The sequence below is a fragment of the Empidonax traillii genome, unplaced genomic scaffold (assembly GCF_003031625.1).
Source record: "Empidonax traillii isolate 1590-97213 ecotype Southwest subspecies unplaced genomic scaffold, ASM303162v1 scaffold35:size4298261, whole genome shotgun sequence".
NCBI classification, from domain to species: Eukaryota; Metazoa; Chordata; class Aves; order Passeriformes; family Tyrannidae; genus Empidonax; species Empidonax traillii.
In genome coordinates, this window is record NW_020955228.1 from 1,717,445 (window position 1) to 1,740,539 (window position 23,095).

At 37.3% G+C, this 23,095-nt stretch overlaps 1 long non-coding RNA gene across 1 annotated transcript; it reads left to right on the plus strand.

Moving 5' to 3' along the window:
• Positions 1-826: 826 nt before the first annotated feature.
• LOC114054596 lies at positions 827-21,747 on the plus strand. Its single transcript, XR_003570503.1, has 3 exons — positions 827-861; positions 2,595-2,665; positions 21,658-21,747. It is a non-coding gene; the product is annotated as an uncharacterized LOC114054596 (long non-coding RNA).
• Positions 21,748-23,095: the final 1,348 nt, after the last annotated feature.

Sequence of the window (23,095 nt, forward strand, 5' to 3'; positions counted from 1 at the left end):
TGTGAGACGCTGAGCAGACCAAGGCCGGGGCCGAACGCCACGGTCCCTGGCCCCAGGGTCCCGGTGCGGGTCCGGGGCATCCCCTCCCGCTTCGCCCGTGCCCACGGCCCCGCGCCCAGGTTGAGCGCGGCGCTGCCGCGGCTGCCCGCACGCACTTCACACTATTCCCCACCATCGGGGGCTGGTTCTGCAACGAACCCACCGGCGCCCACTGTGCCTGCAAATCTGGCTGCAGAAAGAGAAGTTTCCCTTTTTGTCCCCTGCCCTTTTAAAACTAGAAGTCACGTAATTTTTATTTCCCGTATCTTCATTTGCTTCGTTGCAGTCTGTAGTAGATCAAGAGAGACAACCTGGACAGCCTGGGCCTGTCTTTTTTTTGTCTTTGTTGTCCTTTTTTTTTTTTTTTCGTGTGTGTAGCAGAATGAACTGTATCCATGAACGCCGATCATAACCGGTTTAAATCAGGATAAAACATTGATTAATCACTGACCAAAGAGGTGCCCACTGTGGAAAGGTTTTATTCTCATCCCTCGATGTACCTTCCTCCTCCTCCCCTCAAATCAACATTAAAAAAAATTAAGAGGAAGAAAAGGAAAACCATTGCGTTTCTGCAATTTCAGGTCAAATTCTTGGGTCCATGTGTGAAAGATAAAATGAATTTCAATTGCTAGTGGAAAAAAAATCAGCAATTGTATGAGATTTGCAAGAGCTAGTTTCTTAAACGGAAATTGAGTCCTATTTTGTGGGAAATTAGTTTTGCAGACTTTCTAAAAAAAAAAAATCTAAAACTTTTGTTCAGCAGCTGCTCTGGTTTTCTCTGCAGTTTCAGACTGAGCTGGAACCTGCAGCAATCTTTCGACGGTAAGATTTCCCCCCTTTTCTGACATCTAACGCTTTTTAAAACCTGTATTTAGATTTAACTGTAACAACGCGGTCTTTACAAAGAGAGCAGAGTCCAAAGCAGAAGTTGCTGCCTCTGTGCACTGTTCAAAACTTGATATTTCTTCAGAATAAAGGAAATATACAGTTACAACACTGATGAAATATTTCGTGCTTTTCATTGTGTTTATCGTTTCAATATGTGCTCTAATATTAGAAGAGGGGAGTACAAAGAAATCTCAATGGTTTAACCCCTCTCGGGTTTGGGAACTCGCCGGGCTGCCAGCACAGGGTGCTGCTGCCCCTCACAAACCAGGCGCTGCCATGAAGCAGTAACTGCGAGACAGCGACCGACGCGGTGCGTCGCGCTCGCAGCGGCCCTGCCGGCGGCCCGAGGGCTGCGGGGGCGGGCGGGCGGCGAGGTCGGGCCGGGCGGCCCCAGGTGGGAGCTCGGGGAGCGGCGGTGCGGCCCCCCCGCACCGCACCGCACCACACCGCTGCCCTTCGCGGCTCTCCAACCTGCTGCTGTCCATCCGCCCGCCCCGGCCACTGGGGCGAGACCCCGTCGGGGGGGCCGGGGACGGAGGGGCAGGAATACCAGGACCCCTCCTTCAAGGGCCGCTGCCGCTGAAGCACTGACACTGCCACAGTTGCGAAGGGGTCGGGGAAGTCCCGAACCCCAGCCAGTGTAAAAATGCTTTTTCTTAATTCTAGGGCATGGCCATGCAGGATTTCTCGCATATGATAAAAAAATTGAAATAAGTGAATCACAGTGAAGAAAGTGAGAGGGTGCAAGGGGGAGGAAGAAAGATTAGGTTTCCAAGAGAAGTAAGAAACGGAGCCAAATAGAACTTTTTCGAGAGAGGTAGGAGAGGCTCCAAAAGGTGAAGAAGAAGAAAAAGAAGACTGCAATAGTAAAACTATAATGGCACAACTTAGTGTTTGCCATTAGATTAATAATCAAATGTGAATATTCGGGACTGTGCTTCCCAGGATTTCTGAGTCCCCTAATAAGTTCACAAATCCTACATCAAGTGTTCTTATTACTTCTTTAATAATAGGTTTTAAGCACGCAAGAACTGGAAATGCAATTCTGTACAGAGCTTTATGCTTTCATTTTAAACTATAAAAGGAGAATGCAAATATAGGGAACTGATGTTAAGGCAAATAAGCAGCTTCAAATGTTTACTGAAATGATTCAAAAAGTGTCTGTGCGGAGTTATCAAATACCTACGGTTATATCATACCATCCTTTGTAAAAAAAAATACAACTTTTTAGTTAAAGGTTTAGTGCAAAGCTTCTCAGTGAAACAATTACTGAAGGAAGTGTAAGCAGTTACTACCTCTCGATATTAATGATTGAATTCTTGTTTGTATTGTATTTTTTCAGAATGTGTGTTTGACCTACATGTGGTACAAAAGCATAACTTAAATCAATGCCAGCAAGTTTGCCCAAAGCTTATAAACATCAAGTGAAAAAATAGAATGTTTTAAATATGTGAAAACAGTAAACTGTTTAACTCATAAAAACATCTGGAGCCAACACAGTTTGGAACATCATTTATATTTTCATGTATGGGCTACTATTTGCATTCACTTTGTGTATTTTACTTTTGGTGGTGGGTTGTTTTGGAGGTTTTTAACTTACAATTTATGGGGAAAGAGATTATACAAAATTGATGTGAAAGAACCAATATACAATTCTTCCTCTTCAGGACTTTTGTAGTCTTGTTCACTTTTTATGTTGGAGACTGAAAGGACTACCTTCCTGAATATTTATCAGAATGTAAGTAGGATTCTTGATCAGTTCTTTCTAGTGTGTGGTTTGCGTGTTTGCAGTATGCATATTACAGTAAAATCAGATAGTCATACTTGGGGACCACCATTTGAGTGGTACAAATTGTGGTAACTTACCTGAAGTCAGTAAAAGGATGACATTTTACACCATTTAAGAATATTCTCCTTATTTAAGAGAAAGCTTACAAATATGAATTAAGTGTATTTTAGCCAAAGTTTTTATTGTACTCAAGAGCCTACCAAAGCAAGAGGATGAGGTTTTATTCTACTGTAATTATGATCAGTTCATATTTTTCCATGGCAATTTGGTGAAGGCAGGCGTCATTTAACCTTAGAGTCAATGTAGATTCACAACAGATGCATGTTTATTTTCAGCCTTTTCTTTTTTTCCATTATTTTTGCCTGTTTAAGTCCCTTAGAAGCAATATAATTCGTTTCTCATGATACCTGTGCTGCAGTGGAAACCCATAGATATAGGCAATAAAAAAGCCCAGGGATTATGTGTCATTACAGAGATACTTGAATGCCTTAACTGAAAATCACTGCAAAGAAAATTAATAATATGTTGACTGAGTAGTCAAAATTATTGAATCCCTGACTAGTTAAAATTGACGATAATCACATTTACCATTCATAAACCTATGGTATACCAGTATCTTTATTTGCATTATTATATTTCTTCATAAAAACCACCATTTTCTGAGAAATTACACTCCCATAGTGCTTACCACATAATTTTAACATTGCATTTCTGTGGTGTACTTCCATTTCACTCTTACATGTGCCATGGTTTAACACTTATCAGACACAATTTTTTCCACAACAGATCTATAAAAGCTTTAAGCCTGAATCCATATTTCAGCTACTTCTCCCATATACATATGGCTTTTCTTCTAATTTATATGATCTTCAAGTATCACAAATTTAAAAGTTATGCCAGCAATTTAGTATATTATAGAAAATTGTGCCTAGCTATGAGGTCCTCGCTAAAAATGATGTACAAGTCTGCACTGCATCATTAAAAGTTATTTGAATTGCCAACCCCCTGTAACCAGTAAAATGTCTTATGCCTCCTATTTAATTTAATAAACTGATGAAATATCAAAATTGTGAAAGTACGTGAGGCTTCACACCTGAACTATGACATTTCAGGAATGTTTCTAGAATTTGAGCTGGGGGAGACTTGCGTTAGATACTCAAAAGTCCCAGTACAAATGATATTCAAAACTTTGGGGTGTGTTTGTTTTTAATAGATAATTTATTTGCAAACTTGTACAATCTTGAACCAGCTTGCACAATACTATTTGTTTCCCAATCTGCATGTTATATTACAATTTAACAATTGTTTTATTCTTTCTAGTATTATCTCCACTTAAGAGCACTTGAACTAGAAAACAGTTATGACAAGTTTTGTGGGGCACTTTAATAATATGTATCTTTAATTTGTATTTAGAAATGCATTCAAAGTGAACATGCAGGCAAGTCAGTGGTGCCTGAAAAGTATGTTTTCCATTTTGTTGTCTCCAGATCTTGACAATTACACACTACCACCACCCTAAATCCATTCTCCTAATAAAATTAGTAATCACAGAGGAAAAAAAGGCTTGTATTTTTACATATTTATCATTTTTTATTTGATACAATTTGCACTGAGGATTTTGATCTGTATATGCATTGAAAAGACATTTTACCAGAGTCACCATCAAAAATGCAGACACCGTTGTGCATGGAAGAAAGGCGGAGTGTTCTCATCACTTCATATTTCTAGCAATGTTTGCTTCTTACTGTGCTGCAAAGTTAATATTTTAGTGATTATACTTCAAGTCTGAGTCACCAAGAATAAAAAATACAGATGATTGAAATCTTTGTGCATCAAAAGATTTGCACTATGACTTACACCCATTTACTGCGTAAATACACAGTATGCTTACATTATGGAGACTGCAATGGAGGAAAAACCTACCACCACCTGAAATATTTATTGTCCCCTGGCTGACATTTCCAAGTCCTTGCAGAATCAGCAGCAGGGGGCATATTTCATAATTCTGCCTTCATCAGGGGACATTAGGAGAGTGACAAGTCACTAATTTTCATCATCTCTTTTACAGGTTAATGAGTAAAATACTACCCTTACAGTGTGTATTCATAGTAATTCCTAATTTCCTCTGCTCTGGAGGGAGAAAAAGACACGTATGCATATATCTCTGCACCAAGAATAAATAATTACAAAATATCTAGGTTTTTATAGCTGTTGGGATTATGTTATTTACTTTGCAGGTGTGTATGCTATGATTTATAGTGTGATGAGCTTTAGACTTGGAGCAGAAACCCCTAACTAGCTAGTATTCAGAACAGAAAGATATTCACTGCCCTGCAGAGCTCAGGCTCTGTTCATTTCACCAGTTTCACATGGGAGTAATCCTGTGTTTTTATTTACAGAGTCCTTTTTGCATTCATGGCGATTTTCTTGACTAGAAACATTTTCAGGATTGCAATCTTAATTAATAATAGCTGTAGGAAAAAAAGACCTAAAAATTGGATGTACTTCTTAATGCATAACTGCATCACGCACCCCAAAACCTAATATCAGATAATGCAAACAACAGGTAGAAGAAATTAAATGCAAAGTAACAATTGTTTGAAATCATAATTTTACACTAAACTGAGGGGGGTTTTAGATGCAGATATTTTGGCTTGTGAAAGAATGAAAAAAAAAAAAAAAGAAAAAAAGAAAAAAAAGAAGCTAGATTTCCCTAAAAAATACATGCCAAGAAGTGCTTAATTTGCAGATAAAGTTTCAAAGGTTCTGATTAAGGAAACTATTTTAAGTTTGCAGGCATCAATGACACAGAAAAAAAATAATAAGTAAGTTCTTAACTGTCATGAAGAAACATTTGAGTGACATACTTTGAGACTGACAACTTCCAAACCCATGTTTGCATAAACTCATTTTATATTTTATTTCACCAAAACAGAATGCACTTTACTGGTGAGCTGGGAATATATTGTACTACTTCTTGAAAGAAACCTTTTCAATATAGTTTTATATGTCATGCTTTATTAAGCATCACACTTGCATGTCCTTTGATAAAATGTGATAGTCCTCAGGTTGAGCTCAATAAACTATTCCAGCAAGGGACTATCTTTGAGGCACTTTCACATCATCTAAGTTAGTATATGGATTTTGGTGCACCGAATCACTGTAGACAACATCCTCTCTTGTTTAATGCATTTCCCATATATTTCATTTAAATTAGATGCCCACAATAAAAGTGTGAAGCCCATTTATTCCTATCCCTACTCTTTCAAATGAAAAGTGCCCAGCACTGTGGGCTTGGTGAAGCTCAGCTGTAAGAAGAGGTGTATTATTTGGAATACTTTTCAGCTGACTGAGACACAACTGCAAAGTGCAGCAATGTGGGGACACTGTCTGGATTTGTGTTATTCCCTCATAGGTAATCTGTCCATGAACTTTATGCATTTGTGCATTTGAGCTGTAGAATGTATCACTCAGGGATTTAGATTTTACTTCATAATCCAAGTATATTTTAATACAAGATGGTAAACTAAAAATATTTTCCATTTAACTGTTTCAAAAACGCCATGTGTAAGAGAACACAACAAAATGGAATTAACTCGTAACATATGCAACTCTTATTTGTGCAAGAGCAGTATATGCCCCTAAATCCAGACTGCAGCATCTGGAGGCATAGCATGTCTCTAATGGAAGAGAAAGGCACGAGACATGTCAGCTCCTTGGCTATGTTATGCTGAAAGCCGTGTTTTTTCCTTCAGGGTACCCAAAACAACTCTGATTAAAACTAATAAAACAGACACTGTCCAGGTATTCATAGCATTTTGCATTTTTCAGCTCACTAGTTGTAGGCAATGGGTTTAAGCTGAGATAGATTTTTACTACATAAAAGAAAAAACCTCTCAAATACTGCTCTTTTGTTTGAAACAATGAAATTCGAATCAAAACTAACATCTCACGGTATGAATTGTGTTCGTAGTGCATCTAAACTTACACATTTCCACTTTTGGAACCTCTTTTTGCTGTTACCAAGATAACTTGTAGCACCACTTTTTCTTCCTAGTAGTATTACAAATAATGTATTTTTCATATACTTTTACTACTGTGATCAGCTTGCTAGAGAAAAACATTTTAGAGAAACAACCCACACTTTAACTGCTTTACAACAAGAACTGTCTTCATACTTGACCTTGAGAAGTGCTGAGTCTTTTTTTTTCCCCAATGACCTTACAGGATCAACTTCATTGTTAGACTGTAATAGCAATTCAAAAAAGTGCAGCTAAACGTAAATACTGTTCCCTGTGATTACCGAAAAAAAAAAAACAACACCAAAAAAAACAAACAAAAAAAAAAAACCCCACAACAACAAACAAACAAAAAAACCCAACAAAAAAAAAGTAACAACAAAAAAAAAAACCCAAACCAAACACCCAAAAAACAACTAAACCAACACCAACAAACTGAAAATTGCATTTTGAACAAACCTGGTGGATAAGATATTTTACTAATGCATTTTTAATTTTTTATTGCACTGAATGGTCTGCTATAGAAGTTGAGATGTCTGATTTTAAATTCTATTTCATTCTTTCTTTTATCAGCTAATCTCCTCTGTTATATTCATAGGAAGCAAGGGACAAAGTATGCCTGTCTACTGTATTTATTCTTATTTGCAGAAAATACAAGTGGAAACTGAGAAACTGCATTGTTACTAAAATACTGAACTTGAAAATCCCATTGTGAACAGCATACTGGATGTATAAATACACATATGTGTACGCTAAAAGAGGGTGTTCAGCCGTGCAGAAATACCAGCTTACCTCCAGGCTCAAACTCTTAATGTACAATTAAAACAAAATGGGTTAGTGCGCTTTCTTTTACTAACAGGGAGAGTTCTTAGACGCATTATACTAAAATAGAAGTCTCACATTAAATCAATTGAAGGACCAGAAAAAGCTCTTTGCACAGATTACCAGATAAAGTTCTGACTTTGCTTCCTAGCAGAGTAAAATGTTTGGGAATGTATCTAATCTAACACACCCTATAAAACTGTACGGTAGTCCCTGGTACAACAGTGAGCTGTATGGAAGACAGAGTCACATCCCAGAGCAAAATGCCAAGATTTCAGCTTGCAATCCAAAACCGCCTCTTTAAGTTCTAAATTATGAAGCTGTGTATCCATTTCGGAAAGTTGGTAGGTAGTCTTCTCATATATGTGTACAGTAATTTCATTATGTATGACCCCCTGCAGTGGTAATGGGCTTTTTAAAAAACGTAGCTTTACTTGATGATGAGAATATTTTGCTTTAAAAATAAGTCATATATTTAATTTTTAATATGGCAGGTATGGCGTGTATCCAGGGGTGCAGGCAGTAAGTTTACCCTGCACAATTTGTAGTCAACCAGACTTTCCCAAATGAAGTCCCATAAATACGAATATACATTGCTTGTTTGTTTTCTTGTCTTTTTTTTTTGTTTTGTTTTGTTTTATTTTGTTTTTCTAAGTTTCCTTTATTGGTATCATAATAGTATGACCAAAATATAAGGAAATAACCATACCATATTAAACACAGGAATACGCTTTCACAGTCGTTTATTGTGCATAGCTAGTAAACATTTCCTGGCAAACAATTTAGAGAGTCCATAAATTCCATCCTAACGCTACTTCCGTAGCTAGATGCAGTGCACCGTACACGAGGGTATTAGCTCAGTCTCTCTCATCCGGAATGGGTGGATTGGAATTGAAAAATCCCCACCCCCCCATTATAGCACCATATGTCTCGAAAGTCTATCCTCTCTCAGGGCAAACGGCTCCTCTCAGATCCGCCTGATGGATCACGACTGAAACGCTGCTGTCCCTTGCTATTTAATCCAACAGCATTTCTGAAGTAGCTATCGGGAGAGCACAATGAGCCAAGCATCCCTTTGGCATTAGTGCAGTTCCCCACACAGAGAATATCAAGGCTATGGAATAGCAGAGGGAAAATCAACCACACCATGCCAATTTGTATGGAAAATTTGATTGTCAAGTGAGGGGAAGGGAAAAGAAGAAAGTCTCTCGTTCCAGCAAATTGAGCAGTGCTTATGAATCCTGGGTTCCTGATGTAGCTAGTTAATCAGTGTTGGTAGGCCAGCTTTGCAGCATTTTCAGAGGTACTGAGTCTAAGAATTTCAAACAATTTTCTCTAGATGTCTTATTGAGATGTTTATAGGTTGAGGGATTACTAGGGGAACAGTTCATCCATAAAGATTTTGGGTGGATTAGATTTCTGCTCAATATTTTTCAGATCTCTTTCTGTGTGCACATCAGTTTATAACGGGAAAAAATTTTTCTTTAAATAACACTCTAGCCATTTGATGTTTGAAAGAGTTTGTGTGAGACGATCACGTTAAGGTAAAGTTCGTATTGCTATTTGAGGAGGCTAAGCAGACATATTTCCACCAGTTTATGTCCTTATTACAGGTATACATTACTATCATTCATGTTTCAGGTATTATTTCCAGATTATTTTGGATTGGAAACAAAGAGTTAGCAAAAATCTGGACTCCTTCCAAATTTCCAAAGACCAGCTCAAAAGCTCAAAGGGGTTCAGTCACCATGTTGAAGTTCTGTTTTAAGATTTTTAGTTTTACAGGATATTAAAACCTCTCCTGTGTACTCCTTGAATCATAATCTGAAGAAGGGTTATATGATAACAAAGGGCAGAAAGACTGTATTTTGCTGGTCATGAAAGTCTGCTTGATTTTTAACTCCCTGGTTTTAAAATCCTCTTTCATTTATTTCTGTTGAATGGAACCACTATTAAACAAATTGTCTTCTTCTTAGTTACCAGCTTCATTATATATATTTGATAATCCATGTATATTACTGTAATCATTTATCAAATGTGCTCTCCTTTGAAATATTATTATGTGAACAACCAAAATTTTAGAATAAAAAGTATGATGGATTATTGTACCTCTTGAAAATAATTAAAATTACCAGGTCTTCAAGCTCTAGAATTTTAGATTTTTTTGCATGTGTACTTTGCCCAGTGCTCAACAGCAGACCTTGCACAAGCATCCCTCATTGCCTGGCTACTCATCTTTACAACCTCCCTGTAGTTCCTCCTATTACCTTTAAGGCACTGAACCCTTCAGGGGTACTCTGAAGAGAAGTAGTTTGTGGTCTCCAATTTGCTCAGCTTATTGTCAGATGATAAAGCCCCTAATTCTTTTCCTGGATGAGGACCTCTGCCAGTTTCCTTTCATTGTGCACATGGGCAAATAGAGCAAGAAGAAAGCTAATGCTCTGCTTGTTCAGCACAACTCCAGCAATCATTTTCTCTTTTATGTTTCCAGTGAATCTGATTGCTGACAAAAGCTGCCAGAGAAAGACAAGTCTGATCAGAAAGAACATAAGCAGAGAAAGTCCAGTTTCCTGGATACGTAGCCTCAAGGACTATTCCATACTGGTGATAGGCTATATCAGCCACTGGGCCTGGTCATCCGTGGCCTCTCTCAAATCACCCAAATGTTCCTGCACGTGTGAACATCCCCTAATAACTCTTTGAGGGTGAATTCTTGTCTAATTGGTACAATAGGCTATTTTCTCATATTTAACATTACACTAATGCATGATTATATGGATTTTTTCCTTGAGTCTCCTCACGGTACAGAATACCAAAACAAATTAAATTCACGTGTTTTATGTACATTACATAGTAGGAAATAAATCTGTGTAGAAAATGTGGCTAGTTCCTGTGCTTGCAGAGTCGCTCTGGATTTATTGCATTGAAGCCAAATTGATTGTTAATCCATTTTAATACTTATTTTATTCTTCATATATGTTTGGTGTTTCCTTTCCCAGCTGCCATATAAGTCAGTATTGTGAGTTCATAAGGTACTGGCAACAAAATGGCTGAAAACAGGTAATATATTTTGGTTTTGCTGATAATATGTTTAAAATTCTACCAGGTAATTTTGAATGGTGACCACTTGAATTATCAGTAATATTTTAATAGGATTTCTGTAGAGATCTTTGCTGGTTTGTGTCAGGTGCTGTGCACTGAACGGGAGAGCTTTGCATCTAAATAGGCAAGAGAAAGGACAAAAGAAATTAGACTGGATCATTATAAGGCAACTATACCTAAAATTAGAAACGTATACCGTACACATTCAGTTCAGGTCTGTTGTTAAGAATAGTCTGCTCGCGACACAAATAGAAATACAGTATTCCTCTTTAAAAATGTTTCCAGGAAAACATGTAGCAAGAATTAGGAGATGTATTCCCTGAAAACATTCTTATTTAATACTATTTTTAATAGGTTTCACCCTCTTAAAGAATAGGATTAAATCAGGATGAGGTAATTGGGTGTTTTGGTCCAGTTAGCGAACTTTACCATGAGGCAAGTTAAATTATTATAATATGGAACAGCATTTTGTGAAGAAAACTACTGGAAGTCTAACAGTTTGAGTGCTACTGACTTCAAAGAGCCTGGAACTTCAGACACGATTTCTAGAATTTTATAATTTATTATAATTGTAGATGCATTTTTGATATGTTTTGTATTTCTGCTTAAAGCGTTGAAGTGAGCAATCTGCATGTAACACTGTAAATAAACGGAGGCTACGAGAGAACACTGTGACCACAGGTTCACACTTTACTCCTACCAAAAAAATGAAATGGCTTCTGTGCGTTAAATCTTTCACACCTCTCAGTAACTGTGTCAATATTTTTTAAACTACACTTTATTATGAAGCAATGATCCAAATTGTAGTTGAATCAAGCTGGCATTTTATGTCTTACTCCTAATGCCTCCTTTGAAAGATTCTCATTGCTGTCACATTTAAATAATAATTTTAAAAGTCTGTATTTCTTTCATACAGGTCACAAAATAGCTTAACATGGTAAAAATATCTGCGAGGTATGGAATAATACTAAACTGGAAACCTCAGAGTGTCCATAATAAATTAAAAATGACACTTTCCCTAACTGCATCCAACACGGAGGAATTCTCCATAAGACTTCAGTCTAGTGACAGAGGAATCACAGTATTAAAAATAAATTGCTTATGTGCACATAGCTAAAACTTGGTTATATTCATTATGAGCAAGCACACTTAAATCTGATACTTATATTTGTTGATATCAGACAATCAGCTTTTACAAAGTGGACAGCAACTGTGAAACAGTTATATGGAGAAAGTATTAAAGGAAAAACTTGATTGGCATCTTCAGTCCGTTAAATGCACTGTAAAGGATGTGCCAAAAAAGTCACGATCGATGAAAACCTTCTACTCTTTTGTTGAAAATAATAAAATGACTTTTTATGTGAAAGCAATACTAAAAAAACCAACAAGCAAACAAAAGGGAGGAGAAGGGGGAAAAATAGCAATTAATGGAAATTAGAAGCTGGGAATTATAGAGTATTTTTAAAGAAAGTCAAATATCAAAAAGAGAAAACAGACATAGGGACAATAAATAAAATTATATTATGAACAAAAAAATCCTAAAAATTGCCTTGCTCCATTACTAAATGGAAATAACTAGGTTATTTCCATTTAAAAATAAAGCATACCCAAATACTTTTCTTCTGCATTTGGGGAAAAATTCAAATGATGTATTCATATCAGATGAATATGATGGTCTATTTCAGTAGTTACACAGGAGTACGTTAAATAGCAGCTAATAAAACTAGACATTTTTAAAATCAGTAGACCTGAATAATTTGCATGGAGGTATTTTAATACATTTGGCAGAGAACCTGTCTGCATGGTTGGTGAGGATTTTTAGTATATCTTGGAGAACTAGGGAGGTTCAAGGGAACTATGCACAAATTTTTGTGAATAGTTTAAAAGAATAAATGTGATGACCTAAAATGTCAGTAAGTGTTTCAACCACACATTGATCTCAAGCAAAATAAGGAATGGCTTCTAGGAATACTAGTTCATTTTAATCAAAGCAGTGAGAACAGAATTTTCTGGAAAATCATCTTGCCAAAGTTAACTAGATATCACTTAATAAGGGTATAAATTGGTAGGATAAAGCTAATTTTAGTATTATTAAATATGTAGAGGAATATTGGAAAGTCTTTTAGTTGTTAATCATAATATTTTGATGAAGAAAAAATTTATTAAAATCAATATTTTACCTATTAAATAGAGTCAAAGCTCAGTCTCAGCCATGTATTAAGTGGAGAGAAATAGTCAGTGGTGTTTATTTTAACAGTGATCCACAAACGCATGACCCTGTAATTTTTTTTTCTATTTGTGACTCTTCTATCAGTTATAAAAAAAATGTATTTAGAAACTTTGTATTTGAAATTATTGGAAGATTAATAAATAAAGAGGAAGCCAAGTCACTGTGAATCCAGATTGCTCAGGAAACTGGCCACAGTTAACAAATGGTAGATTTTGATCCAGAGAAAGATAAGATACTGCTCTTATAACAAAGACTATACCACTGCTACAAGGTAGGGACCCTGCCCACAAACTGAGGCAGCCTGAAAAAGGCTCTAGAGCAGATAATCAGTGCAAAGAACTGTGAGTACAAGAGCGTAGACACGATCTGAAACAACCCGTGGGCACATCACCAGAGAAACGCACAATATGGTTGTGTTACCTCTGTCCTTGGCACAGACGCAACCAGTTCTGGAAATACTGTGACCACAATTCAAGAGAAGCTGTTGAAAAATTGGAAAAGGTTCAGAGGAAAGCAACAAGAATGATGAAAGGAGTGGAAAACATTCCTTGTAATGAAAGACTCAAGGAGCTCGATCTATTTAGGTTATCAGAGAGACGTTTAAAAGGCTACTTGATCACAGCTTATAAATAACTATGTGAGAAACAGAAATTTGATAACACTACAGTTTTCAGTCTGGTGACAAAGGTGTAACAGAAGCCAGTGGCAAAAAGATGTAGTTGGAGAAACACACCGGAAGGTTTAAATCAAGATGGAAGATTGCTTTTTTTCTATTAAAATCACACACAGAGAAAAAAGGCAATTCAGAAAAGTTTTGGTACCCCTTCTGGGGGCGGGGGGCAGACTGAGTAGATGACCATTATAGCCTTTCAGTTTTATAGGCCATGAATCTACAGCTTCAATTGCAGGCTTCTCTGCTCCGTATTTTCTTACACCATCACTGGGCAGATCCAACCAGTGGAAAGTTAATCGGAACCAGGTGGAGCCTGCTTTTTGCTGCACAAGGGAGATTCCCCCTGAAGCTACATTGGGTAAAACCAGGATTTGACCGGACCAAAGGAATTAATACAGTATGAAGAGTGTGTGTCTATTATATTGATGCCTATCCTTTCTAGTTATTGAAAAATTTATTGACATTTGACTGAGTATAAAAGAGAGTCTTCAGGGATGAAATATGGTAAACTTTATGACAAGTGATTTTAAGCCACACACACACCTTATCGGGTCCAGAGAAGTAAAAGGAAATAGGAAATTACACACAAGCACTCAGGGCACTGTTTCGGCAAGGCGGAGTGCGGCAGAGAGAGCTAACTCATTTTGCCTGATTTTTTGTGCTTTTCAGAGTAGTATAGGTCCAAAAACTTTCTTTCAACCACAGAAGTTTTTGAATTAACATTGTTGTTAGGAGAGACTGCAGGAGGAGGTGGAGCAACAAAGGAAAGAGAAATGCTAATGGAAAAAAACACATATAAACAACATACCATATGTAGGACACTCACCATATGCCAGCCTCACTTTTTTCCTCTCTCTCTAATGTGGTCCAGTAATTCCAGTCATCTAGAGGGTTATTCACACTGCCTACTTCAGGCATCTGATTTAGGTCCTTTGAATTGCAGCGGCACCCCCTTGTCTACAGGCCCCCGGCACCTCTGTCTTGTTGCCAGCTATGCAGGGAAGTACAAACACCTAGGTTTAGTTCTTAAAACTGTGCCTAAGTCAGATATCTACATTAGCCTAAAGCTATCATATAAATACCACTCTTTCCTATTAAATTAAAAAAAAATAAAAGGAAAAAATCATTGCTATGGAAAAAATTACTTGTTTAAACTACAGGAATATAAAAGTGCAGGAAAGTTTACAAATTCAAGGCCAGCTCCTTAGCCAGCTCCTACACCCACACTCAAATAAACAGGCTGACTCCCATTTGCCCTGGCAAAAGTGCAGCCTTCAAGTTGGTTTTACAAATCAAGTCAGCCACCTGATTCTGTTGGGAAAAAATTGTATATTTTTATAAAATACAAAAAAGCACATATTACAATGTAAGTCAATTAAAAAACCAACAACAAAAACCCCATCAAAACAAAACAACAACAACAAAAAAGACACCCCAGAGGAGAAAAAAAAAAACTAAAACGAGAAAGTTTTGTAGGAAGTGGCAGCTACTGCAGTCTGCAGAAAGCACTTCTTTTATGAAAGCAGAGAAAAAGTAGCAAGAGATCAGCAACAGGCTCAACAGGGATTGAAAATAATGTACTTTTCCGATGAAGTCTCTTACTTCCTTTCCTAGATGAATTGCAATTTTATTTACAAAACACATTCTAAATTCTTTGCTGCCCCATATTAGTTAATAGTTTTACTATTACTTCATTTTTATCGTGTGGTACTGCAGCAAGCCGAAATAAGCACAGCATGTGGATCTAAGCTCAGCACAAAGCTAGATGTTGCACAACAGCACAAAGGCAACTTTGCATAAATGTTGTTGAAAGACAGTGAAGAGAGAAGAGGAAATTCTGCATGTGTAGTGCTATGTCTTTAATACTTATATATATCAAAATAACTCTGTATACTCTTGGAACCTTCCTGTTAAAATGTCTCTAACTCTCGGGACACGTTCTATGAGGCAGTTATGCACCATTTAAATGTGAAAAATGCTCACTGTACTTGGAAAAAGATGTGTGATGTGAAGTGTTTTTAAGAATAATTGAATGATTTTGTGATTCATTAAATGCTTTTTTCCTCAGCAAGCAAGTAATGGCTTTTCCACTAAGCACCCAAAGGGTGAAAAGTCAAACAGTTAGGAGTAAAGTGTTCTCAGGAAGAGGATCATTTACAGTGTTTTTTATTTTATTTCTTATCTCTTTTTTATTCCGAGATAAAGAACAAAGAAGGAGGGAAAAAAGTGAGTAAGTACATGTAGGAAATTAAAAAGATGGAATACTCAGGACAAAAGTATATGTGGCAATTGTCTATTCTTTGGTTTAAAAGGAAATAGAGAAAAATTGTGGCACCTAAGTTTTATTGAATATGGCTTCATATACATATTCCTGCTGAGACCATGGGATCAGTTCTTTTATGGGAGAGAAAAAAAAGAGCTGTTTTCATATACCCTATATATCTTTAAGCCAAAGTGTAAATCTTCAGTTTCTTTTTTTTTTTTTTTTTTCCCCCTTTAAAAAAAATCTAGGGAAACAATACACACCTTGACTTCTGCAAAAAAGATCTCTGGCACAATCACAAGACGCCTGCTTAAGTAATACCCAAAAGGTAACTTCATGAATTCCACTGGCCAGAAATAATTCACAGCACGATGAATCCACAAGAAAGTCAATAGCATATTATAACGCTCTTAGGGGAGCTGTAGCTATAAGAGCAATATGAGGCAATGCCTTAGCATGAGCTGTCACTTTATGTATGAGCTGTATACACGAGCATGAATTATATTACAACATTTGACACACTATGGCTTTTGATCTACTGTGACTTATGACCTCTGTCCTATTGTGACATTTATGCCTAAACCTGTAGAGAATAGTTCAAACAATAGAACATACATGATAGATAACCCTCAGATAGGATAAAAGTGTATAACGAATATAAACACTCATGCTCGGGGCAATAGCTAGCCAAAAACTGCCAAAGATTAGGAAGATACTTCCTCTGGGATATGATATTATGAATTTTCTTGCACCTTCCTTTGAGGCATCTGGAGCCAAGGATACTAGCCTAGATGGTTCACTGGTCTGATTAGGTATGGCAGTTCTAATACTTCTGTGAACATATGACAGTGTGGAAAAATTCAGTTTTTACGGTTAATAGAAAATTCTGCATAAAACAGGAAGGAATCTTTGACCAGTGATAAAATCCTTGTGAGCTTTCAGCTGAAAAGCGAGTTGAACTTTGTGTAGATTCTGTTTCCACCCAGATCAACTGTGATTTTCTGCTGATTTCAGTAGGAGCAAAAGAAAAACTGCAAAGAAGCCCCATGTACTGTCTTGTATGGGGAAGCACTCAGAACCCACAAGAAACTACATTTTATTTTTAATAAAAAAAATAATAATCCCTTTCGATCTGGGGTCTCATGAGGTTTTCCAGATAGCAAGGGTTGCACTTACTTCCCTCTACAGGAGGGAGAATTTAAAGGCAATCTTTTACAGCTCATGTGCTACTCTATTTTTTTAACAGCTCTGATTCGTTTACCCTGTTCCAGCAGCTTCCAGCTGCAGTCTTGGACTCCAGCGACATGCTTCCTGATCATCAGCTACCTGGCTCCACAGAACAGTCCAGGGACCAGGCATTCAAATGCAATTAAATTGCTCTCCAAAAGAAAGCTGGAGAGCAAGAAATAGTGCTGGCATGCTGCAGAAAAGCAGGAAGACAAAGAATCAGCTGACAGTCTATATAGCATAAGACTGGAGTCTGGCTAAAATGTGGAATTATACTGCATCTTGGAAAAAAAAATGTGAACAATAAAAGCAGACATGGAATGAAGGTATCCTTAAGGCCTTGGAATAAAAAGTTTTCAGCATTTTTCAACAGCTGGATATAGACACATTGGTAAACTTTTATCATAAATCATATTTTTAATATTACTGTCATAACTTTAAGACCTGAGTGTCTTTAGTGTATTTTAATAAAATATAGTAGCTGTAGCTTGTCTGTACCAGCTGTAAGTTTGATTTTTTTTTTTTTAATTAACCTGATTTTAAACCAAACAAACAGAAAAGAGGAGTTTGGATAAATTTTCAGTTTTGCTAAACCACATTTATTTTAATACAGCTCTCACTGATTAGTTTAAGTAAAATAAGTCACTGAAATTGTGTCTGGACTTCATAGGCCAGGATTTATATTCGTTTGAAAGACATTAATTTAAAAATCAGGGACATTCACACTGGTGCAGCAAGGTCCTGTCACCTCAGTTAGACTGAACTTCAGCCCTGTGGGAACTCTGCTCTTGCATCACTCAGTACAAAGGACTGAAACAGGGATCACTCTTCAACAGGTCAAGTCTGCAGCTGCCACCTGCATCTCTGCTTGCTTCTCTGGCTGTAGATTGGGAAGCACTTCTGGAACAGTACAAGGAATTTATAGTGAGAAAAAAACCATTGTATGACAGAAAGATAACGTATTAAGCCAGACCTAGAGATTGACAAATCACCCTTTCTGGTGGAAAATTTACACATGCACAAGCTATTAGTACTGTCTCCTTCATACAGTGAAATATATGACACCCAGCACAAACGAGCCTCAGATGATACCTGTTATCTACACACGGATATTCCTCATACACAGATATTCCTGATGTGTCATTCTTGATACGTTGTGGGAATGATGTCCAGTGGTGTTTGTTTGAAAGCGTAATACTGCAAACAACAAGTTGGATGGACCAGCTTTTGCTCTTGTACTCTCCTGGAAAATGGCTGTTACAGGAGACATATACAAAACAAAGCTTGCCAACTTCCTCTGCCTTAAAACTAATTAAAACTATGACAGAAGCAAGACAAACTGCAAATAAAACTTTGTTAATTTTTCCCTGAAATATTTCTTTTTTTCAGAAGCAGAACTGAGAATTGTTGTGCTGGCTCAGAGTCACATTCTGAATTGGAAGGGACCCACAACAATCATCAAGTCCAACTCTGAAGTGAATGGCCTGTACAGGGATCACACCCATGACCTTGATGTTAGAGCATGTAGCACCATGTCCTAACCAGCTGAGCTAATCTCAGTGCTAAGTAATACAGCAACATTACTGGTAAAAAGATTCAGCATCCTGAACTAAGTTTCACCTGTGTAGCTTCAACTATTTGTAGCTTAAAGACAAAATGAAGACTTACAGTTGGAAGAAGCAGGTACTTCCAGCCACAACTCATCTGATTAATTACAGATACCTACTTTGTATAAGATTGAGCCATTCTCTAGACTCCTGTGACCCAATCTCCAAGCAGCTCTTGGCCAGAGGCCAATTAAGACGCAGTTCTCTCTGCTCCAATAGAGGAGTCACCAGAGTCCTCAGAAAAGAGAACGCTTCTCTCACTGTTGCACTACCATATACCAAATCTATAAATATGTGGATTGTCAATATGTCCTATTGATAATCTAGCTAAGGGACTGAAGCATACTATTATCTATATATATTTAAAAAACATGGATTGTAAAATAATAGGCAGTCAGCAGTGCTTGCCAATCTATTTAGCATGAATTGAGACAGAGATGCATTACAGAGAGAAAACTGACACCGGTAGAGTTTCTATTTCCCTAATGACACTGAGCACGAACCTTGCCTCTGGACCCTTTGTCTTCACACTTCTCTGACACTGTTCCTTTCCCCATGTTCCTTTTGTCTCTCCACTTGTCAAACTGTTGCTCAGACACCTGGGGTTTTTTATAGATTTCCTACATAGTGCTTTGGAACTGTGCATTTTTGATCTCACAGATATATGAACTGAGACTTTATATTAAGTTTAAAGGAAAAAAAAAAAGTTAGAACTTAGTACACATTCAGAGCAAAATCAAATATCATGATCTGTTTCCTGGAAAGTGTTTAGTCTGTGCAAATAGAAATTTTATTTTTTCAAGACAAAGCAGAAAAAAACAAACTGAAGAACACAATTCATTCTAGTCAAATTAAAATATGTTTTTAAAAAACATTACTCTTTCCCAAAATAAAGCAATGTACACTGCATTGTATTGAAGCAAAACGGTATATTTTCATGGATATGTAAAAGAAGAAATAAGGGATATGATTCACAGAAATGAAGGAGGACTCACACTCTTACTTTCACATGGAATCAGGGCTGCCAGGTGAGAATTGCGTCTGATTCCCTTTTCTTCATGTTAACAGGACATAAACCTGCATCAGCCCTGTTCAGTGCCTTCCCTTAAAAATGCTTTTGAATTGATAGTCAAGAAGGCAGCTAAAGTGATACAATACCTACAAATACCTAGATATGAGAGATCTGTAGAAGGGCAGGTTAATACATTAATTCTGCAGAAAATGAGTAAAAGCTATAATAAACAGTAGAAATAATGGATAAATAAACTGAAATTACAGAGGGAATTCATTAAATAAATTACAGAAAAAATAGAGCTTCTCTGTTTCTTTACAAAATCTTTCATTAAAACTCTTAAAAAAAAACTAAGCAGCTTGAGATAAGAAACAAGGCCTTCAGAGCTTAATTGGTCAGAGACACAAATAATTCAATGGTTAATTTTTAAATTAGAAAGTGGTCCCATAATAGATGCCTATGGAATCATGAGTGGTGTGAAAAAGGTAAATAAGGAAAGATATTTTCTCCTGCAGTTTAGAAAATAGTGAGAATCAAACAACCAGAGTAGGTGCCAGCTCCAAAAGGATCTGAGGGACATAGGTCTTCGTACAAATGGAATAGAAGATGTGGATGCTAGAAGTTTGCCATCATCACCAGCTAAATTCATTCGTATAATCACAAATGTGAAACAACACCCTGGATGAAAATGTTCCTGAGCCACAAATGTCAGAGTCTGAGCAGTTTTTTGAAATATCAAATATGTGCTTGTTCGTTTGTGTTTTTTCCTTCCCTTCTCCTTTAATTTCTGTCTGTTGTTGTCTATTTTCAGCAGTGTGTTATTCACCTGCAGAATCACTGATAGGATCCACTACTGTTTCTCTCAGAAATGGTACTGGATCTCTCTTAGGCAGAGTTAAGATGGGTTTCGTTTTCTTCTTTATATATGCCAAAAGTGTTCATAATAGTACACCACTATATGGAGGAATTTAGTGTCTCTGCTATAGACACAGGTGAATACTGATGTGTCAGAGTGGCAGTTAGCTCAGTTGGGTAGAGCATGGTGCTGCTAATGTCAAGGTTGTGTTTTGATCCCTCTATGGGCTATCCACTTGAGAGTTGGACTTGATGATCCATGTGGGTCCCTTCCAACTCAGAATATTCTGTGACCTGTATTACTTGTATGGCTACTTCAAATCCAGAAGCAATCTGAGCTCATTTCCATAGTGCTGCACTGCCAGGGCTGCTCTGACCAAACTCAGAAGGCCCAGAGGCACGTTTCTGTTCTGGGTAATACTCATACACTAGAACCAAAAGTGTTTGTGTACTGAGTGTAGTCCACACTGCTGCCACTGTGGTGGAGATAACAGTGCTATAAGACAGACGGCCTTGAAAGGCACTCCTTCCAAATACTCTAACACTGCACACAGCACCCCGGGGTTGGTGCTGCATCCCAGAGTAAGGAGCCCCAAAGCAGTGCAGAGCACAGGAGAGCATGAGCTCCCCAGGAGGCATCTCAGTTTCAGGCCTTATTACCATGACTCAGAGCTGGTCAGGCTGGGTTTGGGCTGTTTTCATAGCTATCCACTCAGTCTTGATCACAACATGATTCCCAATACCCATTTATGTATTAGTGAATAATTTTGAATATTCCATCCCTTGTAATCACAGACTATAGGACGTTGTTGATTTAGACTTCTCATTTTACCTGGTATCAGTTAACTTCGAAGGCTGATAATCCAAAAAACACTTCTGAAGTAATTTTATATGTGGGAGAAAGGGACAAACTCTTTTCATACAGGTATTTCTAAAAGTGGTTGAGACAGGATTTTATTTTTTAAAATTTTCAAAAACACAGTTCCTCCTGTCTGACCAGCATAGCTGATTCTAAGCTCATGTGTGGGCAGAGTACCACAAGCAGCACATTTTATGCTATATAAATGCTCCGAAAATGGAGGAAATGGAAGTGATGAATTAAGTGAGAAGCTTTTGTTATGATTCTTTTAGGTTTTAAGGTAAAAAAATTGAGAATGGATTTCCTTGGAGAGGAAGGAGAGAGAATGGCACATCTAAAGGATGCAATCTATCATCCTAAACATTGGTAAGTGACATTTCCTTAGGCAGCTGATGGCTAAATATGTCTGGGTTTTTCAGCTTGTGCTGGTACAAGAAAGAAGGAGTCTTATGCCCTCATTTTTTAAAAGAATATCCACCATTCAGTGAGCATAATTTCGTCCACAAGATATTGGTACAGTTGTATTAGCACAGTTAGATACATAGAATTTTCCTGTGTGAATATTTTAAGATTAAAGGATTTTTTGTTTGCTTGTTTGATGTATGTTTTTTATGAATTTTATTTAAGATGCCTGTGATGTGTTAGAAAGCATCATGTGCATAAAAGGAACTGCAGCCCTTCCTGTAAATTCAACAAACAGGTATATGCTGAAAGGCACCTCTGAATGATTTATCTTTTTCACAAAGAGAGGTGAAGAGTAGGAGACGGGTGGGAAAACAACAGATTTTTTAAATTATATTAACACTCACTACCTGCAAAAGCATTTGTAGAGAGTTACCCAAATCTCCTGTGGGCATTTCAGCACAAGTCCAATGCAGAAATACACCAGAAAGGAATGACTAGGTTATTGGGCTACAGGCCAATCTCAGCTACAACTGTATGGTATCATAAAACACCTTGGCCCCTTCCACAAGAAGAAATAATCAAGTCTCCATGATACTGTATTCCTGAGGAATGTGGTTTCTCCAGATAATTTTCATTTTCTGAGTCGCTGTTAATTTTCTTCAGGCCTGTGTACAGTTCACATTCCTGTTACAGAGGGCAACACCTTAAGAAAGTATTGAGATGGTCAGAAAGCAATAGGAAAAGAATGCTAAAAGAAATTGCCTCCTCCAAAAGACACCCACAGTTGCCTAGGTGTTTTAAAAATATGACAGGTTCAATTCAGCCAGGAGGCTCAGAGACCCAAGCAACACTCTCCTTGGTTTCCTCTCTATAGTAGAGCCAGGAGATCCCCAAACAAGTCACACCAGCAGCTCGCACCATTGCCCCACTCTGTCCTCTTCAAGACTCTGTCCAAATGGGAATGAATAAAGTGTCTTATTACTAAAGTTATTGCTTTGAGACTCACCACCATTGACAAGTCAGTAGAAATTCCTCCCCATGACTTACTCTAACAACACAAATTATTAAAAATAAAAAACCCCACAACTATATATTGTTATATAAAGTTGTTCCAGCAATTATTTTAATTAAGTGATTAAGAATGGGCACAGTATTATCTTCCATATGCTATTAGAATGCACAGCAGTAGTCCAATGCTTACAAAGATTTACATTTGTGTTGGAATAATATTCATGAATTGGGAATTAAAAATCTCACTCAAACGTGCCTTCACACAGTTGGCCAAATAAAGCAAAGTTTTTCAAC